Below are 14657 nucleotides of genomic sequence, written 5' to 3'. Positions count from 1 at the left end.
CTGCTTAGCGCATTTATTATAGTAGATAAGCTACAATGTATTTTGTTGTGAGAAAAGCATCAAGTCCCTTTTTAAATGTTGCCGTAGTGTCTGACTTTACTACCTCCTGTAATAGAGCATTTAATAGTCTAGCTGTTCTAAATGTAAAGAACCCTTTCCTATTGAGATACTGGAATCGCCTTTCATCACATGTAGTAAAGGCCCCCTGATCATTTGTAAGGTTCTTGGTAGGAAAAGAGCTTGCAAGCACTGTAATAGAACATTTAGTAGTCAAACTGCTCTAACTGCAAATAACCCCATTCCTGTTTAGATACTGGAATCACCTTTTCAACACATGTAGTAAAGGCCCCCTGATCATTTGTAAGGTTCTTGGAAGAAAAAGAGCTTGCAAGCACTGTAATAGAGCATTTAATAGTCTAACTGCTCTAACTGTAAAGAACCCTTTCCTATTGAGATACTGGAATCACCTTTCAACACATGTAGTAAAGGCCCCGTGATCATTTGTAAGGTTCTTGGTAGGAAAAGAGCTTGCAAGCACTGTAATAGACCATTTAATAGTCTAACTGCTCTAACTGTAAAGAACCCTTTCCTGTTCAGATACTGGAATCGTCTTTCATCACATGTAGTAAAGGCCCCCTCCCCTGATCATTTATAACGTCCTTGGAAGGAAAAGAGATTGCAAGCTCTGACATCCTAGTATAGGAGGCTAGCCGACATTTTGAAGGATGGAAATGATTTTTAACAACAAATAATAAAAAAAAGTTGATTGATTTTGTAAACATTTTGCAATTTTACCCTTTGGAAAACTCGAGAATAACCCTTTCATGACATATACACAGAGTATGCAGTAAATGGCTGATAGATGCGGGTCCCACCTCTATTAACCCTTACCTGTGTGGTGTAGGGAGCCACTGAGCCTTGACTTGATTGTTGCACACTTTTTTGTTTTATTTTTGCAAAACCCATAGAAATAAATAGAAATGTCCATACATGTGTGGCCACTTTTACATTTATTCTCTACTTGTATGTGATAGCCAGAATTTGGGACAGGAGAACATAATAAACTTTTAATTTCCCGGGATTTTCGGTTTGGTATAAATTGATTCTGTCCGAATTAAATGTTTTGACCAATGTGGATAAATTGAACCTAAAACAAATTGTCAAAAATGTCCTCATCCACACTGCTTATATAAGGGAGGTAATAATACGTTATTTGCAGGACTTGTGGATACAGGCGGATCATGGGGCACCTGCTATTGAGAAAGTCTTTCCCCTCAATAAGAAGTTATAGCAGACATGTCAATGATTCATTGAAAACCATCATTCCTTGAGCAAGTATCATAATTTTGTTTGCAAACTTCCAGAGGTTACTTTTACAAGATGAATTTTATGTGTCTGGCGGCTTTTTATACTTCGTGGCCAATCAATCTTGGTATATCATTACACAGAGTATGTTACATAGTCTTCCAATATCTCTGGTACAATTATGGGCTTCTATTATCTCACAAAACCCTGGAAATTCAAGGCCGAACTCATTCTGGTTCTTAACTGCTTGACTTTTAGCACTAGTATGAAATAAAGATATGTGATGCCCAAACTAAAGAGTTTGACCTACAATTAAACATTCCATCAAATTTTGAAAACGTTTCGACTCCAAATATTCTGTTATGTATTTGCTGGTCCACCTGATGTTCTTTGGACTTCCTCTCGGAGAATTCACCTAATGGGGGAAAAGCTGCAAAAAATATTTCACAACATATTTGTGACTTTTTACAAAGTTGCACAAAAAAGTCATAAACTCCCTCCAGGGGAGGTGGAGGGGTGGATTAGAAAAAAATATATATATTCTACAAATATCTGAAAGATGTGCCAAATTGATCAAATTCATCCACACTCGCCTTTTGACATTTTGATGAGTCCTTTGCTTTAAGAGAAAGTGCACACTCCAACTTCAAAAATTACTTTGATATATAACCTTTATGTTTTGTATGAAATCAAGAAATGTGCTTCTCTTCAGTTTTGTACACCAGTCTTGATGAAAAGTCCACTGGGGTAACGCTCACCAATTTCATTCAGTTTTTCATACCTCTAAGAAGACAACAAAGGTTTAAAATGTATTAGAAGCTTCAAAATTAAATAGATTCTCATATAACAATAGGACACAAAATCAAAAGATGTACAATAGCAATAAACATATATTATACTCAGCCCCCCATATCTGGTGTAGCCCCCTCAACCACTGCAGGGGTCCAGAGACAAGTGCAGTCTCCCCACTGCGTCTGGCACTTTTCATTTGTACTCCACTGGTCTTAGTCCGATCCTAACTTTTATCCCCCTTCTTAGCCTACCCTAAAGTCTCTGGAGAAAAAGCCAAGATTATCATAGACGATTTTAGCAAGAGAACTAGTGTCTATGTATTATGCATGTTCTTAAAGGGGGGGTCTGAAACTAACACTGATTTTAAGGGGACCTGTCAAAAAGTTGTTCCCACATAAAGCAGGACCAGCACCTGTACGCCCTTATATACAGTTTTCTAGAATGCTGTATAAAATGTCTCCAATGTGTTCTGCATAGCACAATAAAGACCTTTCATTATACTGACCTAGGCTGCATTCTGGTCCGATGGGCGTCACTGGTCTTCATCCGGCGCCTCCTCTCTTTTTGCTATTGCTGTCTTCCTTCTTGCTTTGTGTGGATGTTGTGCCCTGCGTCATCCACAGTGTCCCTTATAGCGCTGCTGCACAGGTATACTTGTCTCTTCCCTGCCAAGGTCAGAGCAAAGTATTGTAGTGTGCATGCGCCGGCGCTCTTTGCCCTTTCTCTGTGTATGCGCATTGCAGTACTTTAATCTGCCCTCGGCAGGGAAGAGAAGTACTGTACATCTGCGCAGGAGAGTGATGGAGGACAATGGATGACGCAGGACAAGTCATTCTCACGAAGCAGGTAAGGAATACAGAGATCGCAAGAAGAGAGGAAGCGTCGGATCAAGACCAGTGACGCTCTTCAGATCGAACGCCACCTTAGGTGAGCATAATAAATGTTATTTTTTGTGTTATACAGAGAACATAGTAGACTTATATACAGCACTCTAGAATCCTGTGTATAAGGGCGTGCAAGTGCTGGCTCTACTTTATATAGGAAAAACCTGGTGACAGGTTCCATTTCATCCCAAATCTCTATCTACTTAATCTCTTTTCTAATATTCTTTGATTAAAAACTTCCTACGGTTCCCTCTCTACTCTAACTTTATTTTTTTTTTGCTTCCTATTAGAAGACCCTACATTTGAGAATCCCCAGTGCATGACAGGAAACTCAAACGAGACGTCAGCCCCCCATCTCCACCCAGAAATGAAGCGTCATCAATGACGTCTGTAAAAAAGTTAGGATTAGTGGAGTGCAAATGAAAGCTGCAGGATGTGGTGGGGAGACTGCTGGTCTCCGGGAGCCTTGCAGTGGTTGATGGGGTTACACTGAATCATTAAATTAACCCTTTCCTGATTAACAATTTGATCTGCCTGTGCACCAAAGTCAGAAAATATCTTTCATCCATCTCAGCTCTAATGAACACGACTTTCAAAAATAAATGATGGTGCATCTCTGGGGGCCATTCTAGGCTGTGCCCTCCTGCTAAACTTCATCCATTATATGGAAAACCGACAGACTTGATGTAAAAATGCTAAAAGTCACATAAATAGTTGTGCAACTTTGCGTTGTGCTAAAATTTGAGATTTTTCTACACCAGTGAACAAAATAAAACATTTATAATGTGATACTTTGTGTGTTGCCTAGAACTACACTCTCTTTATAACCTTATCAGGTGCATCAAATTTATTCTTCTATTACTTCCTATAGACGCTTTACTTTAGACTTTATAGAGTTTGAGCTGTCGGCTTTCATTGATTTATTATTGGCTTGTTTTGCTTTTTCCTATGAACTCTAAATATTTATGTCAGACTTCACCTCTCAGATAAGTCTGTTTTAGTTTTTCCATTTGCTCAGTTTTAGTGTTGAGGATTGTATCTGCTTTTTTTGGCAGATTCTTGTATTGTTTTTAATGCTCAATTTTAATTTTGTGTCTTGTCTTGGGAACATCTATGAAGAAGAGAAGACACCTTTACTAAGAGAGAGGCTGTCTAGGTTAGATCTCAGCCCAATATACACTGCCTCATTATACCTTGCTCTATAATAACTTTCTGTCCCTTTCCACTGGACCAAAGGCTAATGGGACTGACTCTATCTCGTGTGCAGGGCTGGGGAATATGTCAGCACCTTATAAGTAAAGGGTAATATATGGGATTTTTTTAATCTGTAAGACAATTCAATCAGCCCCTTGCTCTATTACTTGTCCTCCAACTTTGACTCTGGGTCATCCTCTTATTTTAGGTGTTATCTTACTGATCATGTTGTGCTGGAATTCAATTCCTTGAAATAATAAATTTGAAAAGCTGATTGACTGAGAGACAGATATGGAACTTTCAAGGCATTTCTTCAATGTCATGTCAGTTTTACATCATAGGCTTAGCAATAAACTGTGGTATATTTTTAAAGCTTCACATGAAGGGATTTGAGCTTCAAGATACCCTCTGACAGTGATGGCGAACCTTTCTGAGACTGAGTGCCCAAACGGCAACCTAAAACCCAATTATTTATGACGAAGTGCCAACTCGTGTCAAATGCCCCATAATGTAGTAATATGCCCCATCATTGCCCCCTTCATGCAGAAATATGCCCCATCATGATCCCCTTCATGTAGAAATATGCACCATCATTGTCCCTTTCATGCAGAAATATGCCCCATCATGATCCCCTTCATGCAGAAATATGCCCCTTCATGATCCCCTTCATTGCCCATTCTACCACCTCCATCATTTCCTCCTCCCCATAACCCCATCATTAGCCCTCTTCCCATCACTCCCATCACTCCCCTCTCACCATCTCTCGCATTAATGGCCCTCTCCCCATCATTGCCTTCTCCATCATCCCCATCATTCCCCTTTCCCCATCACCCCATCATTCCCCTCTCTTCATCACTCCCATCATTCCCCTCTCCCCATCACTCCCATCATTAGGCCTCTCCCCATCAATCCCATCATTAGCCCTCTCCCCATCACTCCCATTATTCCCCTCTCCCCATCACTCCCATCATTCCCCTCTCCCCATCATTCCCTTCTCCCCATCACTCCCATCATTAGCCCTCTCCCCATCACTCCCATCATTAGCCCTCTCCCCATCTCTCCCATCACTCCCCTCTCCCCATCACTCCCATCATTGGCCCTCTCCCCATCACTCCCATCATTGCCTTCTCCATCACCCCCATCATTCCCCTCTACCCAGTCCCCCATCATTCCCCTCTCCCCATCACCCCCATCATTCCCTTCTCCCCATCACCCCCATCATTCTCATCATTAGCCCTCTCCCCATCAATCCCATCATTAGCTCTCTCCCCATCACTCCCATCATTCCCCTCTCTACATCACTTCCATCATTCCCCTCTCCCCATCACTCCCATCATTCCCTTCTCCCCATCACTCCCATCATTAGCCCTCTCCCAATTACTCCCATCATTCCCCTCTCACCATCACTCCCATCATTAGTCATCTCCCCATCACTGCCCTCTCTCCATCACTCCCATCATTCCCCTCTCTCCATCACTCCCCTCTCCCCATCACTCCCATCATCCCCTTCTCTCCATCACTCCCATCATTCCGCTCTCCCCATCACTCCCATCATTAGCCCTCTCCCCATCACTCCCATCATCCCCCTCTCCCCATCACTCCCATCATTCCCCTCTCCCCATCACACACACCAGCGGCCACACACACACCAGAGGCCACACACACACAACAGCGGCAATACACACACACACACCAGCGGCCACACACACACACACCAGTGGCCACACACACACACAACAGCGGCCACACACACACAAACCAGCGGCCACACACACACATGCCAGCGGCCACACACACACCATCACTCCCATCATTAGCCCTCTCCCCATCACACCCATCATTAACCCTCTCCCCATCACTCCCATCATTCCCCTCTCCCCATCACTCCCTTCATTGGCCCTCTCCCCATTACTCCCATCATTGCCTTCTCCATCACCCTCATCATTCCCCTCTCCCCATCAACCCATCATTCCCCTCTCCCCATCACTCCCATCATTCCCCTCTCCCCATCACTCCCATCATTAGCCCTCTCCCCATCACTCCCATCATTAGCCCTCTCCCCATCACTCCCATCATTCCCCTCTCCCCATCACTCCCATCATTCCCCTCTCCCCATCACTCCTATCATTAGCCCTCTCCCCATCAATCCCATCATTCCCTTCTCCCCATCAATCCCATCATTCCTTTCTCCCCATCACTCCCATCATTAGCCCTCTCCCCATCACTCCCATCATTAGCCCTCTCCCCATCACTCCCATCATTCCCCTCTCCCATCACTCCCATCATTCCCTTCTCCCCATCACTCCCATCATTAGCCCTCTCCCCATCACTCCCATCATTCCTCTCTCCCCATCACTCCCATCATTCCCTTCTCCCCATCGCTCCCATCATTAGCCCTCTCCCCATCACTCCCCTCACTCCCATCATTCCCCTCTCCCCATCACTCCCATCATTAGCCCTCTCCCCATCACTCCCATCATTCCCTTCTCCCCATCACTCCCATCATTAGCCCTCTCCCCATCACTCCCATCATTCCCCTCTCCCCATCACTCCCATCATTAGCCCTCTCCCCATCACTCCCCTCTCTCCATCACTCCCATCATTCCCCTCTCCCCATCACTCCCATCATTCCCTTCTCCCCATCACTCCCCTCTCCCCATCACTCCCATCATTCCCCTCTCCCCATCACTCCCATCATTAGCCCTCTCCCCATCACTCCCATCATTCCCTTCTCCCCATCACTCCCATCATTAGCCCTCTCCCCATCACTCCCCTCTCTCCATCACTCCCATCATTCCCCTCTCCCCATCACTCCCATCATTAGCCCTCTCCCCATCACTCCCCTCTCTCCATCACTCCCATCATTCCCCTCTCCCCATCACTCCCATCATTCCCTTCTCCCCATCACTCCCCTCTCTCCATCACTCCCATCATTCCCCTCTCCCTATCACTCCCATCATTCCCCTCTTCCCATCACTCCCATCATTCCCTTCTCCCCATCACTCCCATCATTAGCCCTCTCCCCATCACTCCCCTCGCTCCATCACTCCCATCATTCCCCTCTCCCCATCACTCCCATCATTCCCCTCTCCCATCACTCCCCTCTCCCCATCACTCCCATCATTCCCCTCTCCCCATCACTCCCATCATTCCCTTCTCCCCATCACTCCCATCATTAGCCCTCTCCCCATCACTCCCATCATTAGCCCTCTCCCCATCACTCCCCTCTCCCCATCACTCCCATCATTCCCCTCTCCCCATCACACACACCAGCAGCCACACATCAGCGGCCACACACACCAGTGGCCACACACACACATACCAGCGGCTACACACACACCAGCGGCCACATGCATGCCAGCGGCCACACACTCACACCAGTGGCTACACACTCACGCCAGCGGCCACACACACACACCAGCGGCCACATGCACACACCAGCGGCCACATGCATGCCAGCGGCCACACACATACCAGCGGCCACACACACACACCAGCGGCCACACACACACACCAGCGGCCGGCCACAAACACCAAGAGGCCACATGCACACCAGCGGCCACATACACACACCAGCGGCCACACACACACCAGCGGCCACACACACACACACCAGCGGCCACACACACACACACCAGCGGCCACACACACACACCAGCGGCCACACACACACACCAGCGGCCACACGCACACACCAGCGGCTACACACACCAGCGGCCACACGCACACACCAGCGGCCACACGCACACACCAGCGGCCACACGCACACACCAGCGGCCACATGCACACACCAGCAGCCACACACACACCAGCGGCCACACGCACACACCAGCGGCCACACGCACACACCAGCGGCCACACGTGTGACGGGAGTATTCTCCAGAGCAAGGAGGGACAACAAGCCTGGGAATAATCCAACAGATTTATTGACCAAAAAACAGGAACAACACGAAGGTAATTTGCAGAGTCCCAAAATAAGTCCACAGGAAACTGATTCGGGGGCACCTCCCGACAATCCTTGTGCCAGATCACAAAACCATAGTCCTTTAAGAGTCCCAGAAATCCACCACGATCACACAGAGGCCGAAGCTTCCTCAGACAGCCTCATCCTTCTCTTTTAGCATCCAACTCACATCTGATCTTAAAGCAAGAATGTATTGTCAGGGCTCCTGGGATCAGTCCATCTGAAGGGGGGTAGGGGTCACACCTACTATTCAATGGTTTGGTCCATCAGAAGATTCTAGAAATGTAAGGGCTCCACTTAGTCTACAGGATGTGTATTGTAGGTTATCTTCTGCTTAGGAAAACAATAGCCAAAGTTCCACTAGCTGTTGACACAAGCCTAAATTAGATTATGGTCCAGGTACATCACAAGACATTGCAAAGTATTGGGGGAAGGAGACATGGTTAATTTACAGCAAATGAATCAGAGGAAAGTTAAATGACCTATTATACAAAATACAGGACAGGGCAAGACTACAAATCATGACAATCCCTTCCCCTCCTAATTTGTGTACGAACTAGGGACCTCTACAGGTCACTGGTTAAGTACACACAGGCATGGCGTAACTTACATGTGGCTTCATGCAGCCACGAATTGGCATCGTAGCTTTCCCACATCATTGCCCAGGAGAACAGCTGCAGGCAGACCACCCATCACCCCAACCAAACATCGCCTGACCCCAAAACCAAAGTTCAGATCCACAGTGGCTGTGGGAATAGTCCTCCATTGTCCACCAGCCAGTTCAATGACAATTCCAGGTCCTCTATGGATTGCCTCAGGCCGAACCACTCGGGGATCAGCCAGCGTGAGGAAAGCTCCTGAGTCACAAAATCCAACAAGTCTTTGTCCATCCAGCACGACCTCCTGCAAGTGCTTACCTCGATGAGCTGAAGTCGTCATAGCTGCGGGTCGCACACCATAAACTCCCAGTGGTGCAACATGGGTGGGTGAGGCACTAGGCCAGTCCTCACTTAGTGGTGACACGTCTTCCTCCATGGCACTTGGCTGTACATAATTAATAATATGATTGGGTACAGGATCAATCCTCATTTGAACAGCTGGGCAGGAGGCTTGCAGATGCCCAGGCTGCCCACATCGATAGCATCTGTGCTGTGTCTCACTCCATCCAATGCGTCCTCTTGGGCGAGGAGTAAGGGAACCTGCAGGTCGGCTCCCACCTGAAGGTGCTGTAGGGGTTTGAGGACGATTCCTCCATGAGCTGGCTGGACATGAGGCCTGCAGATGCCCCGGATGCCCACAACCATAACACCTGCGCTCTGCTACTTCCTCTCCTCGTCGTATTCCAGAAAACGCAGTGGAAGCAACAGGAGGCACATTAACACAGGTATCAACACGAGGTGGTGGCTCAGAGGAACGGGGAACAATGGGGACAGAAGAACTGGGGGCCACCGGTGTTGTGGAGCTGGTAGGCCTCTCTCCATCCTCCAACAGAACTCTCCACCGAGGCTTGATGGTGAGAGCCTCATCAGCGAGTGATGCAGCTTCTTCCACTGTAGCAGGTTTCCTCTCACGCACCCATTCCCTGATCTCAGCGGGGCACTGGGCAAAAAATTGTTCTTTTAGGATAACCTGGAGACAGGTGTTCCAGGTTAAGGCCTCCTCTGCCTCCAGCCAGCGATTACATATTTGTTTGAGTCTGTGGGCATACATCTTGAAAGACACTTCCTCATTACAGGCTAAAGTACGAAACTGGGTCCTGTAAGTGTCTGGGGTCACAGCATAATGTTCTAGAACAGTCCGTTTAATCTCTGCATACTCACAGTTCCACCGAGGGTCCATAGCTCTATAGGCTGCGGCAGCTCCACCCTCTAAGAGCCCCACAAGATGTCGGACGCGCTCCCTTTCCGGGACTTCCATTAATCGACACTGATGCTCAAAGTCCAGGAAGAAGCCCTCAATGTCACCGGAAGCCTCATTAAACGGCTTGAAGTCTTTGCGGGACACTCTGGGGAGTTCCCTCATGGGGGATGCTGTGGGTACAGTCTGTCTGGAGCTTCTCGCTGCCTCCAAAGCGATCTCCCTCTCCAGCATTGCCCTCTCCTCCATCCTGCGCTGCCTCTCCTTGGCTGTGCGCATGACCTCCCTCTTATCTTCTATGGTAGCCTCTTCTCCCAGTAAGGCCATCTCCTCCTCATACCACACAACCCACTGACTTTTTTGGGTATTTACCTCCGACTGCCGCCTTTCCTCTCTTTGCTGTGAGGATCCTTCCTCAGCATCATCTTGCAGGCGAACTGCTTCCAAAGCTTCAATCAGCTGCTCCTTGGAGAGTCCCTTGCAGCTGACTCCCAGTTCACGGGCCTTTGTTTGTAGGTTCTTTGCAGTCCAGTTCTTGTACTCTGAGGCTCTGGTTCCAGAAGTTGATGGGCCGTTGTCCTCCATTTCTTCTGCTCTGATCCCACCGCTGCCAACCAGTTTGTGACGGGAGTATTCTCCAGAGCAAGGAGGGACAACAAGCCTGGGAATAATCCAACAGATTTATTGACCAAAAAACAGGAACAACACGAAGGTAATTTGCAGAGTCCCAAAATAAGTCCACAGGAAACTGATTCGGGGGCACCTCCCGACAATCCTTGTGCCAGATCACAAAACCATAGTCCTTTAAGAGTCCCAGAAATCCACCACGATCACACAGAGGCCGAAGCTTCCTCAGACAGCCTCATCCTTCTCTTTTAGCATCCAACTCACATCTGATCTTAAAGCAAGAATGTATTGTCAGGGCTCCTGGGATCAGTCCATCTGAAGGGGGGTAGGGGTCACACCTACTATTCAATGGTTTGGTCCATCAGAAGATTCTAGAAATGTAAGGGCTCCACTTAGTCTACAGGATGTGTATTGTAGGTTATCTTCTGCTTAGGAAAACAATAGCCAAAGTTCCACTAGCTGTTGACACAAGCCTAAATTAGATTATGGTCCAGGTACATCACAAGACATTGCAAAGTATTGGGGGAAGGAGACATGGTTAATTTACAGCAAATGAATCAGAGGAAAGTTAAATGACCTATTATACAAAATACAGGACAGGGCAAGACTACAAATCATGACAACACGCACACACCAGCGGCCACACGCACACACCAGCAGCCACACGCACACACCAGCGGCCACACGCACACACCAGCGGCCACACACACACACCAGCGGCCACACACACACACCAGCGGCCACACACACACACCAGCGGCCACACACACACACACACCAGTGGCCACACACACACCAGCAGCCACACTCACCTCTCCGCGCGCCGGCAGCTTTCTTGCTCTCGCACATTGATTGGCGCAGCCGTGGCTGGATGACATCATCATTCAGCTCCGCGGTCGCGCCACTCAATGTGTGAGAAGCAGGAAGCTGCAGCTCCTGAGCAGTGAGGCGAGGCTGTGTGCCAGCTGAGAGGGCTCTGCGTGCCCTCGGTGGCACACGTGCCATAGCTTCACCATCACTGCCCTATGAGAACATGCTATGTCATAGTCGGAGGTCCACCTTTGGGACCCCACATTATAAACTATAGGGTAGTGCCACTAGCAAAAAGGTTGCGTTCCTGGTCTGGTCCTGAACTTCAGCAGCTTTGCTTCTTGTCCATGTAAGAGCCATCTCCAGGTGTATGCACACCTTTGGGCCACAGAGTCCCAATGCTTCCCTTTTAACTTTTGACTTTTTCTTCTCACCTTTCAGAAGTTATAACTTTTTTTATTTTTTGGAGTTTAGAGTTGTACAGTATGCAGGTTTTTTTGTGGTATGAGCTGTAGTTTTTATAGTACCATTTCATAGTTCATGCAACTTTGTTATAATAATAATAATAATTTTTATTTATATAGCACCAACATATTCCGCAGCACTTTACAATTAAGCGGGGACATGTACAGACAATAAATTCAATACAAGTTAAGACAATTCAAACAGTGACATTAGGAGTGAGGTCCCTGCTCGCAAGCTTACAATCTGCAAGGAAATGGGGGGACACAGTAGGTGAAAAATGCTTGTTAATTCAGGTCTGGCAATTATAATAGGGATTTTCATATAAAGCTGCATGATCCGGTCATCAGCCCGTGTGTTTAAGTGCAATAGACAAGTATCAAGTGCAGTTATCATGTGCATGAAGGGTGTGGAGACAGATGAATAGTAGGGTGCAGATTCAGAATAATATTTGGAAGGAGGGAACAGGGCAAAGTTAGCTTGCTGGGTAGTTGATGTGGTAGGCTTGTTTGAAGAGATGGGTTTTCAAAGCGCGCTTGAATAGGTCAGGGTTAGGTATCAGTCTGATCGCCTGGGGAAGTGCATTCCAGAGAGCTGGAGCAGCACGAGAGAAGTCTTGGAGGCGGAGGTGCGAGGTTCGGATTACGGGGGATGTTAGTCTTAGGTCATTTGTAGAACGGAGGGCACGTGTAGGGCGATAGACAGAGATGAGAGAGGAGATATAAGGCGGTGCAGAACAGTGGAGAGCTTTGTGGGTAAGAGAGATGAGTTTATACTGGACCCTGTAGCGAATAGGTAGCCAGTGTAATGACTGGCACAAGATGGAGGCATCGGTGAAGCGGCTGGACAGAAATATGACCCTGGCTGCCGCATTCAAGATGGATTGGAGAGGAGAAAGTTTGGTAGGAGGGAGACCGATCAGAAGAGAGTTGCAGTAGTCCAGGCGAGAATGAATAAGAGCGACAGTAAGAGTCTTAGCAGTTTCAAAGGTGAGAAAAGGTCGGATTCTGGAGATGTTTTTAAGATGCAGGTGACAAGAGCGACTGAGTGATCGGATGTACGGAGTAAAGGAAAGTTCAGTGTCGAATATGACCCCAAGACAGCGGGCATGCTGCTTGGGAGTTATGGTTGAACCCTCCAGGGTTATTTCGATGTTAGGTAGAGTGAGGTTAGTAGAGGGGAGAAACACAAGAAGTTCAGTTTTAGAGAGATTTAGTTTCAGATAGAGGGAGGACATGATGCTAGAGACAGCAGACAGACAATCCTTGGTATTTTGAATTAGGGTAGGGGTGATGTCAGGGGAAGAAGTGTATAATTGGGTGTCATCAGCATAGAGATGATACTGGAACCCAAATCTGCTGATTGTTTGTCCAATAGGGGCAGTGTATAAAGAGAAGAGGAGGGGGCCTAGGACTGAGCCCTGCGGGACCCCGATAGTAAGGGGACGAGAAGAGGAAGAGGAGCCGGAAAAAGATACAGTGAAGGAGCGGTCAGAGAGGTAGGAGGAGAACCAGGAGAGGGCTGTGTCCTTGAGGCCTATAGAGCGGAGCATAGTGAGGAGGAGCTGGTGATCCACAGTGTCAAATGCGGCAGAGAGATCCAGGAGAATCAGCAAGGAGCAATGACCTTTCGATTTAGCTGTTATTAAATCATTGGAGACTTTAGTGAGGGCAGTTTCAGTAGAGTGTAAAGAGCGGAAACCAGATTGTAAGGGGTCGAGAAGAGAGTTATCCGAGAGATAGCGGATTAGACGGGAGTGGACCAGGCGTTCCAGGAGTTTAGAGATGAAGGGAAGGTTAGAGACAGGTCTGTAGTTAGCAGTGCAGTTCTGGTCCAGGGATGGCTTTTTAAGTAAAGGGGTTATGATGGCATGTTTAAATGAGGAGGGAAATATACCTGAAGAAAGAGAGAGGTTAAATATTTTAGTCAGGTGAGTGGTGACCACTGGTGAGAGAGACTGCAGGAGCTGTGAAGGAATAGGGTCACTGTTGCAGGTTGTAGGCCGAGCAGAAGCGAGGAGCTTGGAAACTTCTTCTTCTGAAACAGGCTCAAAGATGTCTAGTGAGCTTGAGGTGCGGCAGGGAAGGGGATCCAGGCACTGAGGAGATAGGGCTGAGATATCCTGATGGATGTGGTTGATTTTTTCTAGGAAATAAGTGGCCAGATCCTCACCGCTGAGGTTGGTGATGGGGGCCTGTACTTTAGGTTTCAGGAGGGAGTTTAAGGTTTCAAAAAGTCATCTTGGGTTGTTGGATAGTGAGGTGATGAGGGTGGTGAAGTAGGATTGTTTGGCCAGATGAAGGGCAGAGTTATAGGTTTTGAGCATGAACTTATAGTGGATGAAGTCTTCTGCTAAGAGAGATTTTCTCCACTGCCGCTCTGCACACCTCGAGCAGCGCTGAAGAAAGCGTGTTTGCGTTGTGTGCCAGGGCTGCCGTTGTCTGTGTCGGGTCTTTCTGCGTATAGAAGGTGCTGCTTCATCTAGGGCATTCTTCAGTGTATTATTGAAGTGTGACAATGCTATGTCTGGACAGGAGAGGGTGGAGATGGGGGCTAAAGATGTGTGGAGATTGTCCCTAAGCTGTTGGGTATTAATGGTACGTGTATTCCGATAAGTGTGGTAAGTGGGGGTGTTCCGGGTGAGGAGACAATTCTTGACAGAGAAGGAAAGAAGGTTGTGGTCCGAGAGCGGGAGGGGTGAATTAGTAAAGTCGTGCAGCGAGCCGGGACGGGAGAAAACCAGGTCCAGAGTATTCCCGTCC

General features: G+C 47.5%; 1 long non-coding RNA gene across 1 annotated transcript in view; it reads right to left on the bottom strand.

The window, feature by feature from the left end:
- Nucleotides 1-1981: 1981 nt before the first annotated feature.
- The window catches only part of LOC141097515 (uncharacterized), a 64612-nt gene continuing 51936 nt past the window's right edge, over nucleotides 1982-14657 (bottom strand). The window contains exon 3 of the long non-coding RNA XR_012233973.1: nucleotides 1982-2088. This is a non-coding gene — a long non-coding RNA (uncharacterized lncRNA). The remainder of the gene's footprint in view (nucleotides 2089-14657) is intronic.

Source organism: Dendrobates tinctorius, unplaced genomic scaffold, assembly GCF_039654945.1.
Source record: "Dendrobates tinctorius isolate UK_male_01 unplaced genomic scaffold, ASM3965494v1 ptg000084l, whole genome shotgun sequence".
NCBI lineage: Eukaryota > Metazoa > Chordata > Amphibia > Anura > Dendrobatidae > Dendrobates > Dendrobates tinctorius.
This window is presented reverse-complemented; position numbering and strand designations above follow the sequence as displayed.